The sequence below is a fragment of the Schistocerca cancellata genome, chromosome 7 (genome assembly GCF_023864275.1).
Source record: "Schistocerca cancellata isolate TAMUIC-IGC-003103 chromosome 7, iqSchCanc2.1, whole genome shotgun sequence".
Lineage (NCBI taxonomy): Eukaryota > Metazoa > Arthropoda > Insecta > Orthoptera > Acrididae > Schistocerca > Schistocerca cancellata.
In genome coordinates this window covers 427,499,922-427,513,970 of record NC_064632.1, presented here as the reverse complement: position 1 = coordinate 427,513,970, position 14,049 = coordinate 427,499,922, and positions in this window count along the sequence as shown.

Here is a 14,049-nt window from a genome sequence, read left to right as displayed (position 1 = left end):
TAATCTCAAGCAGATCACCTTCTGTCAAAGTCTGGTTACTAACCACTGTATTTCTTTCAGCTCTTTGGAGTATGATTTAATATTGTTAGTGCTTTCAAAGTTCACATATGCACTGGACGTTTTCTTAACACGTCTACCGGATAACAGAAAATTGTTGTGAATCTTGTACATTCTGTTAATACTGATTCTCTCATTTTTTATTTTGTGCAGAATTTTCTTTAAATTTCTAAAATAATTACTCGAAGTGTCATTTTGGTTGCGTGACTCATTAAACTCTTTATGGTAGCTCTTACGACGGAGCCGACCACTGAACCTGATCGGTTCTAGGCGCTTTAGTCCGGAACCGCGCTGCTGCTTCGGTCGCAGGTTCGAATCCTGCCTCGGGGATGGATGTGTGTTATGTCCTTAGGTTAGTTAGATTTAAGTAGTTCTAAGTCTAGAGGACTGATGACCTCAGATGTTAAATCCTATAGTATTTCGACCATGTTGAACGATTTTTTCTTACGACGCATATTTTGGAAGACAGCAAAAGTAATTGTGTGTTGACTGAAATAGTATGTATCTCCGTTGTTCAGTTGTTCTGTGTTGTAAATATTGTTCGAATGCTGCTCAGCTGGAGAAACGTTGCAGCAAATCTTTCTCCTTTCTGCGTTATTGAGTTCAGCGCCTTATCTCTCCTAACTCTATGCTCCCTACGTCTCAGAGAAACATGAAATTCTGAACAGAACTACGTTTCGAAAGGAAGTTTTAAATTAACATCTCTAGTGAAAGCAAAACTAAAAAATAAAACTCGAGAACATGATTAGAAGTTCAGAAATAACAAAACTCTGATCGAACGAAAAATTACAGGGAGTGGAAGTTAAATCGTAGTTATTTACGTTGCCTCTAGGAGGCATAAAAAGGGGAAAAAATACATCAGAAGCTCGACATTCAACTGTCTTCGAAAATCTAAATGGAACTACCGTTTTAAAACACGTTCCAGTAGAATGATAAATAAATGATCAGTGGATCCTTGCTATAATATCGTTTACGGAAAGCCTCTCACACTGCTAGTTGGATTAGGAGGTCAGTAGGCACGAGACTTTTTTCTGAACACCATCCCTGCGGCTGCCGATCTGCCAATACGAGCGGCTGTTTTCGGATCCGCGTTTGCGCGAATTACGGTTTGTTTGCGTGCGACCGGATCAGCCGCCGCGAGCTCCGCGTCTGTTTCACGGGCTGCCGCCACGCGTTACGCCTGACCTCTGGCGGGTCTAGTTACTATTTATCTTAACTTAACCCGGCGGTGTTATGGGGCCACGAATGCACGCCGCAGCTCCAGGAGAATAATCACTGCACACTGTCTATATGTAAATCCGGGTTGTGTCGGTATCGACTTGTTTAACGAGTAATGCACGCTGCTGTCGCAGACACGCAGGTAATACGTTATTAACACTGCAAAGGCGATGAGTTAGCTAATGGAAGTTACTTGCTAAAAGCATTCTGTCGAGTGTGCCTCTTCTCGATTTAAAATTACTTCGTGTCTCCCTCGATACAAGCCGCCTGATATTAAATTTCATTTTCTCTGGTTTTCACTAAATACCTGTGTGTGACTTTCACATTCAGATTCATTCCTCCTAAGCTTCAGCCTATTCTTCATCGTTACCGAATTGTGATCTTAGTCTGTATCTGCTCCTGGGTGCGCCTTACAATCAAATATCTGATTTGAGAATCTCTGCCTGGCGATGATGTAATCTAACTGTAATCTTCCTGTTTCTCCCGGCCCTTTCCACGTATAAATCCTCTTCCTATGATTCTTGAATAGAGTACTCGCTTTTACCATCTGAAATTTATTACAGGACTCAGTTGGTCTTTCTCCTCTCTCATTCCTACTACCAAGCCCATATTATCCCATAACCCTTTCCCCTACTACTTAACCTACAACCGCACTCCAATTCCCCATGGCTATTAGATTTTCATCTCCGTTTACCTACTGAACTACCTGTTCAGAATCTTCATATACTTTATCTATTCAACTTCCGCTTGTGACGTCAGAATGTATACCTGAGCTACTGTTGTCCGTATTGGTTTGATGTCGATTCTGATGAAAACAACTAAATCACTGAACTGGTCGCAGTAACTCACTCCCTGTCCTACATTTCTATTCATAACGAATTCTGTACACGTTATACCATTTTCTGCTGCTGTTGATATCACACTATACTCATCCCACCAGAAATGCTTTTCTTCTTTCCATTTCACTTCACTGACGTCCACTACATCTATATTTCATTATACTATTATAAATCTGGTGGGAATGGCGATTCAGACCTGTGGTGAACGTAAATAATTCTTGTACCAGCTTCAGCAGTGGGATTCACTGATGACATCACTGCCCTGAATGAAAGTGAAGAATTACATGCTTTACTGAATGGAATGAGATACGGACTGAGAATAAATCGGAGGAAGACCGAAGTAGTACGAAGTAGCAGAAATGAGAACAGTGAGACACTTATCATCAGAAGTGATGGTTACGAAGTAGATGAAGTTAAGGATGTCTACTACCTAGGCAAAAAAAAAATAACCAGCGATGGACGGAATAAGGAGGACATCGAAATCGGACTAGCACTGCCGAAAAGGGCATTCCCTGCCAAGAGAAGTCTACTAGTATAAAACGCAGGCCTCAACTTGAGGAAGAGATTCGTGAGAATGTACAGGGTGTTTCAAAAATGACCGGTATATTTGAAACGGCAATAAAAACTAAACGAGCAGCAATAGAAACACACCGTTTGTTGCAATATGCTTGGGACAACAGCACATTTTCAGGCAGACAAACTTTCGAAATTACAGTAGTTACAATTTTCAACAACAGATGGCGCTGCGGTCTGGGAAACTCTATAGTACTATATTTTCCACATATCCACCCTGCGTAGCAATAATATGGCGTAGTCTCTGAATGAAATTACCCGAAACCTTTGACAACGTGTCTGGCGGAATGGCTTCACATTCAGATGAGATGTACTGCTTCAGCTGTTCAATTGTTTCTGGATTCTGGTGGTACACCTGGCCTTTCAAGTGTCCTCACAGAAAGAAGTCACAGGGGTTCATGTCTGGCGAATAGGGAGGCCAATCCACGCCGCCTCCTGTATGTTTCGGATAGCCCAAAGCAATCACACGATCATCGAAATATTCATTCAGGAAATTAAAGACGTCGGCCGTGCGATGTGGCCGGGCACCATCTTGCATAAACCACGAGGTGTTCGCAGTGTCGTCTAAGGCAGTTTGTACCGCCACAAATTCACGAAGAATGTCCAGATAGCGTGATGCAGTAATCGTTTCGGATCTGAAAAATGTGCCAATGATTCCTTTGGAAGAAATGGCGGCCCAGACCAGTACTTTTTGAGGATGCAGGGACGATGGGACTGCAACATGGGGCTTTTCGGTTCTCCATATGCGCCAGTTCTGTTTATTGACGAAGCCGTCCAGGTAAAAATAAGCTTCGTCAGTAAACCAAATACTGCCCACCTGCATATCGCCGTCATCAATCCTGTGCACTATATCGTTAGCGAATGTCTCTCGTGCAGCAATGGTAGCGGCGCTGAGCGGTTGCCGCGTTTGAATTTTGTATGGATAGAGGTGTAAAGTCTAGCGCATGAGACGATACGTGGACGTTGGCGTCATTTGGACCGCAGCTGCAACATGGCGAACGGAAACCCGAGGCCGCTGTTGGATCACCTGCTGCACTAGCTGCGCGTTGCCCTCTGTGGTTGCCGTACGTGGTCGCCCTACCTTTCCAGCACGTTCATCCGTCACGTTCCCAGTCCGTTGAAATTTTTCAAACAGATCCTTTATTGTATCGCTTTTCGGTCCTTTGGTTACATTAAACCTCCGTTGAAAACTTCGTCTTGTTGCAACAACACTGTGTTCTAGGCGGTGGAATTCCAACACCAGAAAAATCCTCTGTTCTAAGGAATAAACCATGTTGTCTACAGCACATTTGCACGTTGTGAACAGCACACGCTTACAGCAGAAAGACGACGTACAGAATGGCGCACCCACAGACTGCGTTGTCTTCTATATCGTTCACATCACTTGCAGCGCTATCTGTTGTTGAAAATTGTAACTACTGTAATTTCGAAAGTTTGTCCGCCTGAAAATGTACTGTTGTCCCAAGCATATTGCAACAAACGGTGTATTTCTATCGCTGCTCGTTTAGTTTTTATTGCCGTTTCAAATATACCGGTCATTTTTAAAACACCCTGTATGTTTGGGGCACAGCATTGTCTGATAGTGAAATATGGACTGTGGGAAAACCTGAGCAGAAGAGAATCGAAGCATTTCAGGTGTGGTGGTACAGACGAATGTTAAAAATTATGTGGAGTGATAACATAACGAATGAGGAGGTTCTGCACACAATCGGTGAGGATAGAAATATATGGAAAACACTAACAAGGGAAGGGAGAGGTTGATAGGCCATCTGCTAAGACATCAGAGAATGAGTCCCATGGCACTAGAGAGAGCTGTAGAGGGCAAAAACTGTAAAGGACGACAGAGATTGGAACACGTGCAGCAAATAATTGAGGACGTAGCTTGCAAGTGCCACTATAGGATGAAGAGGCTGGCACAGGACAGGAATTCGTGGCGGACCACATCAAAACATTGAGAAGACTGATGGTTCAAAAAACAGCTTCTCAATTCAGGTTGAATCTTTCTTTAACTTCCTTCGTCAGCTCAAAAATGTGTCTGAAATCTTATGGGACTTAACTGCTAAGGTCATCAGTCCCTAAGCTTACACACTACTTAACCTAAATTATCCTGAGGACAAACACACACACACATGCCCGAGGGAGGACTCGAACCTCCACCGGGACCAGCCGCACAGTCCATGACTGCAGCGCCCGAGACCGCTCGGCTAATCCCACGCGGCCCTTCGTCAGCGATTGGTCTACCGTTTTGGTATTGCAGTGAAGTTGTGGACTTTAATTGGATTTTATTTTTATTTGGATTTAATTTTTATTGAAAGTATGTCAGTTATTAGATGTGAATTACAGTAATTGAAAGCAAGGGCACAATAGGTCATGTAAGTTAACTGAAATCATCCTTTATCTTTCGGCCTTTTCCAGGTATACTTCCACATCTTTTGGTGCTTAAATAGAGTATTCGCTATTGCCATCTTAAAGTTATCGCAGAATTCTCTTGATCTTCCTCATTTCTCATTGCTGCTGCCAAGCCCATATTTTCCTGTTTGAGGTGTATAATTTACCTGTTTGATGCTTTTAAACACATCACTAATTATCTTAAGTACGTTTAATTTAATAATTAAGTGTACTCAACGCACCAGCGTGTGCCTTATGTAGCGCTGTTTGTGTAAAATACACCGTGAAATTTTTTTGCTGAGTGTTGGCCATGTCGCTTACGACTCCGCCATCCCTGCGTCCTCATAGTTTACGAAACATAGTAAATCCGTCTAATATGCTTGTTTGGTTCCCAAGCAGGTTAGAAGTTTACATAAAAGCTCTTGTCTCATATCTATCTTTTTAGAGAGCCACAGTAAATTTTCTGGCCTGTATCTCTGCTGCTCAATTAGATACGGATCTGAGTGACTCCTTCAATAAGATGAGTGAGGTCTCACATCATTCACTTCCAAAGCACCATCATTTGCTGATCGAAAATAAACATAAACACAATTTTTATTGATAGATATTAACAAAGAGAATAAAACATTAAGCTCAGTTAAGTGTGGAACGATAATTAGTTTGCTGCAACAGACGTGGACAGACAATGGAAACACGGAGGAGGAGGTGATTTTATGGATATGCCACTTCCCGTTGCGATGCTGCACTAAAAAATGTGAAAATATTTTAGCCGCCAAATTCAGCTTCAAGTTGGCAAACACTCGATCAGGAAATTACTCAAAATTTCTAAGTGTGTTACTGGCTGAAATTGTTGACATAGTTCGTTTCGAATTGACAGTGTTCAATCTGGACATGAACTTGAAAAATCTGTTAGTAGTTCTGTGGATTTCAATTCAGCTGAACCAGAGGGCAAGTACAGAAACTGATGAACCTGTTTGTATGTTGTTGACGGTTTCATGTGAAATATTTTACTCATGTACAAAGAAAAAATGAGTTCCTTAAATCTGTTAATGTGAACGTGTTAAAAAGCTACGTAAAATGGGAGAAATCACGCAGACGTACACTAGCTTGTCTCTTATACTGCTCATGCTCTCTCTTTTTTTTTAATTTTTCCTTAGCTAATCCCAGTTTGATTTAATACCCTGTTAAATTCCCAAAATATCAATTCATTACACATTCAATATTTATCTAATACATATAGGTTGTTTACGACAGTTTCCAGTTGACTGAATGAGGACTCACTTCAGCAGGCTCGCTGGTTGGGTAACTTGGTGTACCATTCACCCCAAGCTATGTAGATAGGTCAGAGCGTGCCGAACTGTTCTCTTTTTTAATCCAATCCGCATCCCTGAGCTGTCTCTCATTTTATAGGGAAGGAAAGGCTACGGTCATAGCAAGAGAAATCTTTTTCGGTGTTTTGCTCATTTACGGCAGAAAATTAATTTGCACTGCCATTTCTCTCACGAAATAACGGGAAACAAATGCAAGTGGCTTCCTTCGGTTGTGTAAATTAACTGTGCTTCAAAGCGCAAACTAGCTCTGCAGAAAGCGAAGATTTTTTGAGAAAATGTATGAAACCTACATGAGAACCAACAAACCGTATACCGAAATGAGAGCTTTTTATTTACTGTGGTGTCACTACAAAAACAAGCTCTCGTATCACCAGGGTGTTATAAGGGAAAGGAGAAAGTATTAATTCAACATTTAGACGACATTTTTAACACACTTCTATGAATATCATTACCGCTGAAGAAGCTGAGATGTTTAAGATCAATTGACTGCTCAAAGCATGGGAAGGGTTCAATGGATAGAACTGACCATCAGTTATATGAGAAATAGAGAACCGCTTCTGAGCGAACAAAGACAGTCAGGAAAAGGAGGGAGCGAAGCGGGTATGAGATACGGTAAACTGATGATTCTCAGCTACGCATTTTCTACTCACATATACATTTGTAAATGAAAGATAAATTATTTGCTCATTCAACGCTTATACTTTTCACATTTATTGGTAAGTAGAAGTGAACTACCTGAGTACGGCGAGGGTGCTCTGTTTTCTACATGCATGGAGTGTTCACAATCTTCGATAAAGAACTTCCTGAAATCAAAACACTAATCCAAAAATAACTACACATCGCGGGAATCAAATTGGTGAATGCACTTCTCCATTAGAGACAACTACCGCTACACCACTTTCTCTGGACCTTACTTCAATCCCTTTCTGTCCCTTTCTGTCCCTTTACCCCATCCTAAACTTCACAGATTTTTTTCCCCATCATAGGCGTGCTGTCCTAAAGGTCTCAAATAAGGTATCTGAGACACGAAAAAGTTCTACCCTCAACCGGAAAATTAATGTTTAGTGTTCTTAAGAACAAAAACAAATTATTCGTTCTTGCTAACTAAAATGTAGATCATTCTTCAGAATAAATTTTGAAAATAAAATCGTTCATACTAATCAAAACAAACAAAAAATCTTTCTGCGACGTTAATGCGTTCTTTGTGACTCCCTAAATGACGTTAACACTTAATTACTCATAGAATTCCACTTGGCATCGACCATTAAGTGATATATACAAACTGTAGCGTCGGTACCTAGTGTTAAGTGCCCTCTAATTTATGCTCCACAGACTAAATACCGTATCACTTAACAAACTTAACTACAATAAGGAGCGGGACATAATTATTTAGACAGCAATAAATAAAGGATACCAAGAGTCCCTAGAAACAAAACTGATCAAGAAAATCCAGAAAAACACAGAAATAAAAAATAAAAATACCATACAGATCCAAATCCTTGACACCCACTGTAAACACACACACACCAACACCACCCTACGTAGTAAGGGCACAATACAGAAATTCAACAAAGAACATCGTTGACACTCACATGTGGAAATAAATTGATACACAAAACAAGAAATATCCACAAGAAACAAAAAAAAATTAAAAGGTTAAGTAACAGCTCCATACGGACACGTCCAAAAAAGGGAAGATTAAACCCTCATACACAAAAAATGTGGCATTTACCAAATCCAGTGCAACAGCAGTGATGCTCAATATTTAGGTCAGACAGGCAAAACTTTTGAAAAAAGGTAGGAGGAACACAAAAGTGCACGTAAATATGCCACCAGCCATTTGACATTTGCAAAATATCTCCAGCAAGAAAATCACCACCCTAACATAATAGAAAATGAAATGAAAAAAGTCAATTTAGAAACAAGAAGTATCTTCTAAAGCTATAAGACAATTTCCAAATTCGAAAAGCAGTAATAGAAAATAAAAAAGTAATAAATGATCTGACACACACCAAGAAAAATATATTATTTACTGCTGCAAAAAAATAGCCAAACTTGACACCACGAAGTAATATCACAAACTACGCAATATCGCCACCTTAGATCAGACATTACTGTACCATAGCAAAGGAGTAATCTACATACAAAGTAGTAGGACACGTTAGAGCCCTTCACATACACACACACACACACACACACACACACACACACACACACACACACACACACACACACACATGCGCACAGGCTCCTTCACGCTAGTCTGAAGTACGAACACCCACCCACTCAGAGCAATAGCAGACGCTCCAACCACTGCAAAACAAATAGAAGACGAATGCATACTACAATAGCAAAACGGAACACACAAAATGGCGATATGACCGTGGTTATACACAACACAATATTTTGAATTTACATTGACGAAAAGACGTTAGTACAGTATTGTACCAGGTATCGACCTATGCTGAAGTAACCATATCAGTGTGTGGTGTGGTCTCCATAGACAGCAATGTACAAACTGACCCTGTCATCCAGTCGATCATACAGATAGTGAATACTGTCCTGAGATAAGTTATGCCACACCTGAATGAGATTTTCACTCTGCAGCGGAGTGTGCGCTGATATGACACTTCCTGGCAGATTAAAACTGTGTGACGGACCGAAATATGAACTCGGGACCTTTGCCTTTTGCGGGCAAGTGCTCTACCGACTGAGCTACCCAAGCGCGATTCAAGCCCCGTCCCCACATCTTTACGTCTGCCAGTATCTCGTCTCCTACCTCCCAAACTTTACAGAAGCTCTCCTGCGAACCTTGCAGAACTAGCACTCCTGAAAGAAAGGATATTGGGGATACTTAGCCACAGCCTGGAAGATGTTTCCAGAATGAGATTTTCACTCTGCAGCGGAGTGTGCGCTGATGCGAAAGTTCGTGGCAGATTAAAACTGTGTGCCGGACCGAGACTCGAACTCAGCACTTTTGCCTTTCGCGGGCAAGTATTCTACCAACTGAGCGGCCCAAGCACGACTCACTCCCCGTCCTAACAGCTTTACTTCTGCAGTACCTCATCTCCTACCTTCCTAAGCCATGTCTCCGCAATATCCTTTCTTGTGCTGGTTCTGTAAGGTTCGCAGGACAGCTTCTGTAAAGTTTGGAAGCTAGGAGACGAGGTACTGGAAGAAGTAAAGCTGTGAGGACGGGGCGTGAGTCGTGCTTGGGTAGCTCTGTTGGTAGAGCACTTGCCCACGAAAGGCAAAGGTCCCGAGTTCTATTCTCGGTCCGGCAAACAGATTGAATCTGCCAGGAAGTTTTATGCCACACCTGATCGATGTCTTCACGTAGTTCTGTAACAGTTTTTGGCTGACGAGTCGCACGAGTCACTTCTCGTCCCATCACATCCCACATGTTCTCGACTGCAGACAAGTCCGGAGATCATACTGGCCAGAGAAGTTGCTGACTGTCTTGCAAAGCATATTGAGTTTCATGGGCAGTGCGTAAGCAAGCAGCACCCCGCAGAAATGCCGGCCTCTATGACCGAGCGGTTCTAGGCGCTTTAGTCCGGAACCGCGCTGCTGCTACGGTCGCAGGTTCGAATCCTGCCTCGGGCATGGATGTGTGTGATGACCTTAGGTTATTTAGGGTTAATTAGTTCTAAGTTCTAGGCGACTGATGACCTCAGAAATTAAGTCGCATAGTGCTCAGAGGCATTTGAACCAGTTTTGAACCCCACAGGAACAACACATCACCTTTCTGTGGCAAGAAAGGCAAAAGAATGGGTCTAACGGCACTATGCACTTTCCGAGCGCTGGTTAGCGTCCCCTCCATAAATACCAAAGGTAAACGAGCAGTAGGTTATGAAACCCCAGGTCATAAATAATGGGGTGGGGCCAGTGTGTCCTAGACGAATGCACTTTGTGAGACAGCTCTCGTTCACACAAACGACAACCACTTGCATGCAGACAGAATCCGATTTCATCGCTGCAGACAATGGAGAGACATGCCACATCTTGAAAGTGATCCTCCGATGGCACCAGTCGAGCCGTGTAGCATGAGTAGAAGATGGGCTAGAAGTGTGTGTGTGTGTGTGTCCAAAGCCAACTGATAATAACTGGTACGCTAAAGTTCGTGTTGACACGTCTCGGTTCACAAGCCCTCTACCACCGTTGTCGTTACAATTAGACGGCCCTGGCGCCCATCTGTGCTGCGTGGATGTCCGGAAACTCTTCTACGGATGTGAGGATGTGCACTTGAGCACTGATACCAGCATCGTTGCACAAATGACGCAGCCATCCAACTTGTGTAGCAATTCTCCAAGAAGTCCATCCTACCTCTCGGAAGGCCACACTTTCACTCCCTTGCTCAGTTGATTCTAGGATTCATGTGAGCGTCGTTGTGTCATGGTTGCTTGCTTACTTCACTCGTTTCAATCACACTGAGCTTTTCGGCTCTGAGCATTCCCTATTAACAGGTAGACACTGATGGCACTCTGGTAGCTGTGACACTGCGCTGTCTATTGGCGGACGACCCCAGCTGGAATCTGGAATCTGTCTTCATTGTAACATAATAGACGTCGTCTTTCCCGGTGTATTAATTTTTACCGGCAGTGTGTTTAGGGTTAGCGAATTTGCAAACATCCAACATATGTAAGTGGGGGAATAGTGAGCTGTGTCGGCTGGTTTCCCGAGCTATTATATCGTTGCTTACAGGCGCGACCTGTTTTCATGTCACGCCACCAGGTGGCGCTTCAGGCTTCTTGCAGTTGGCTCTTCCCTTACAAGATGTTGGAGACAGGTTGTTGACCGACGGTGGGGCAGTGAGAGGTGTGCGTGAATGGTGAATGTGCTGTCGGCGGTCGCTCGTCTTAAGTGAGTAGCTATTTGCATGTGGCCGTGTTGGTGTGGAGTGTTGGGCTCAATGCTTTTGCGCCTGATTGACTCTCTGGATTTGCGATTGACTGTCTTCTGATGTTGGCGTTACGATCACTTTGAATTTCCCTGGTAATCACCAGTCCTATCTTATGCTTGGCACCTGTCCTCCGGTGATGGACTTCCTACCGTTCGGTTGGTTTGCCCGCTGTTCTCCGTCACTCCCTACTCAAGTTACTAATTAGACCTCCCCTTCTCTGCGTGAACTCCCCTTATGCATGATACACTGAAGCGCCAAAGAAAATGTTATAGGCATGCGCATTCAAATAGAGAGACATTTAAACAGGTAAAACACGGCGATGCGGTCAGCAACAAGTGTCTGACGTGGTTTTACATCGGTTACTGCTGCTACAAAGCTATCAAGATTTAAGTGAGTCTGAACGTGGTGTTATAGTCGGCGCACGAGCAATGGGACACAGCATCTCCGAGGTAGCGATAAACTGAGGATTTCCCCATATGACTATTTCTCAAGTGTACCATGAATATCACGAACTGATAAATCTCCGACATTGCCACGACCAGAAAAAGTTCCTGCAAGAATGGGACCAACGACGATTGAAAGGAATCGTTCAACGTGTCAGAAGTGCAACCTTTCCACAAATATCTGCAGATTTCAGTGCTGGGCCATCAACAAGTGTCAGCGTGCGAATCATTCATCGAAAGATCATCCATATGGGCTTTCGGAGGTCCAAGCCCACTCGTGTACCCTTGATGACTGCACTATAAAAAGCTGTACGCCTTGCCTGCGCCCGTCAAAACCGACGTACGACTGTTGATGATTCAAAACATGTCTGGGTGGACAAATCTCCTTTCAAACTGTATCGAGCTGATGCGCGTGTATTGGTAATGGAGACAATATCGTGAATCCATGGATCCTGCATGTCAGCAGGTGACTGTTGAAGCTGGTAGAAACCCTCTAATAGTGTGGGGCGTGTGCAATTAGAGTGATATGAGACCCCGGATACGTCTAGATATGACTCTGACAGGAGATACATACGTAATCATCGTGTCTGACCACCTGCATCCATTCATGTCCATTGTGCATTTCGACGAACTTGGGAAATTCCAGCAGGATAATGCGACACCCCACACGTTTATAATTGCCACAGAGTGGCTCCAGGAACACTCTTCCGAGCTTAAACACTGTCACTGGCCACCAGACTCGCCTGACATGAACATTATTGAGCATACCTGGGATGCCTTAGAACATGCTGTTCAGAAGAGTTCTCCACCTCCTCGTACTCTTATGGATCTATCGACAGCCACGCAGGATTCATCGTGTCCCCTCCAGCACTACTTCAGGCGTTAGTCGAGTCCATGCCACGTCGTGTTGAGGCACTTCCACTTGCTCGCGTGGCCCTACACGAATTAGGCAAATTTCTTCGGCTCTGCAGTAGATATATATAGCTACTAGTATGCTAATGGCAGAAAGGCGTATGGTGAGAATATTTATAAATTTCTGCACACTGTTCTGTACTGGTTGGGGGGGGGGATATTGATTGTTTATTATGCTGTAAAGCAGTTGCAGCGTTCTTCCAGAAACGGCAGCTCCCCCAACTATGAGTGCTGCTTGTTGCGCTGTTCACAGTCTCACTGTACCACTACCGCATTTCCTGTCCAGTTCTCTTATGTGTTTACAGACAAAATCACCCCAGCATTTTCTCTCCTCTACTTTTACGAGAGTAAACAAAGTAATCTCACAGAGCACTCGTTTACATAGATTTGTTTCGGTTTATTATATGAGTACTTACTGGTTGGTATGAGATTTCATGTAAAATACCTTCCTGTAAAAAATGTCTGGTAGGTGATTAATTTGTAAGTTGATTGGTAAATTTGACAGCTTGTTGCTACCTATTATTGACAGCATACTGGAAAGCCGTGAACTGAGTTGCTGTCAGTTAGTGGTGAATTAATGAATGATCAGAAAGTTACTTCATTTCTCTTATTATTAATTGTGTTACTGGTAGACGGCAGATGAAACTGTAGGGGACAAGTTGGGCAGAGGAAAAGTACGGGGACCACAAAATAAGGTATACTAGAAAAGCAATTTATTATCAAGAAATATTAAACCTCTTAGCAACAAAAAACACGCAGTGAAATATAATCCTTGAAATGAATGGAAATAATATGATAATTAAAGAATAACAAAATTGGCGGGCCAAAATGAAATTATTCAAATAATTGAAGTACACGTCGAGGAAGATAAAGTAAGTAATGAATTGTGGTAACAGTTGTTAACCGAGAACTGCAGGTCAACATCAAACAAAGCATTATTCTTAGTAACCGTGGGAACGGCTTAGGACCCAATGATACATGTCTTCCATGGTGAAGCAGAGAAAAAGTAAAGTAGTAAGTAGCTGCAATAAAAGTGGTTAATAGAGAATGGTAGGTCAAGAGAAAGAAAATAATTATTTTTGCAAATGCAGAGAAGCCTTAAGGCCCATTGATAAATATCTACCACGGTGAACTCATTTCTAGCTTTACAGTTTCACGAAAATTTTCACTCAGAAACACTCTCGGCCATGAAGACCCGTTTTCGGCAACACTGACCAACCTTAACGAGACAGAATTGATCTTCAAGAAACTTTAACAGTGTTAGCAAGAGATACTAGGTAACTGAATGCAAAAAGCTTCACTTTTCGTGAAAGCGCGTCAGGATTTACGTGACCTCCGTGACATTAGTAAAGTATTTTGAATTATCTTAGCTTAAAGTCAGAGAG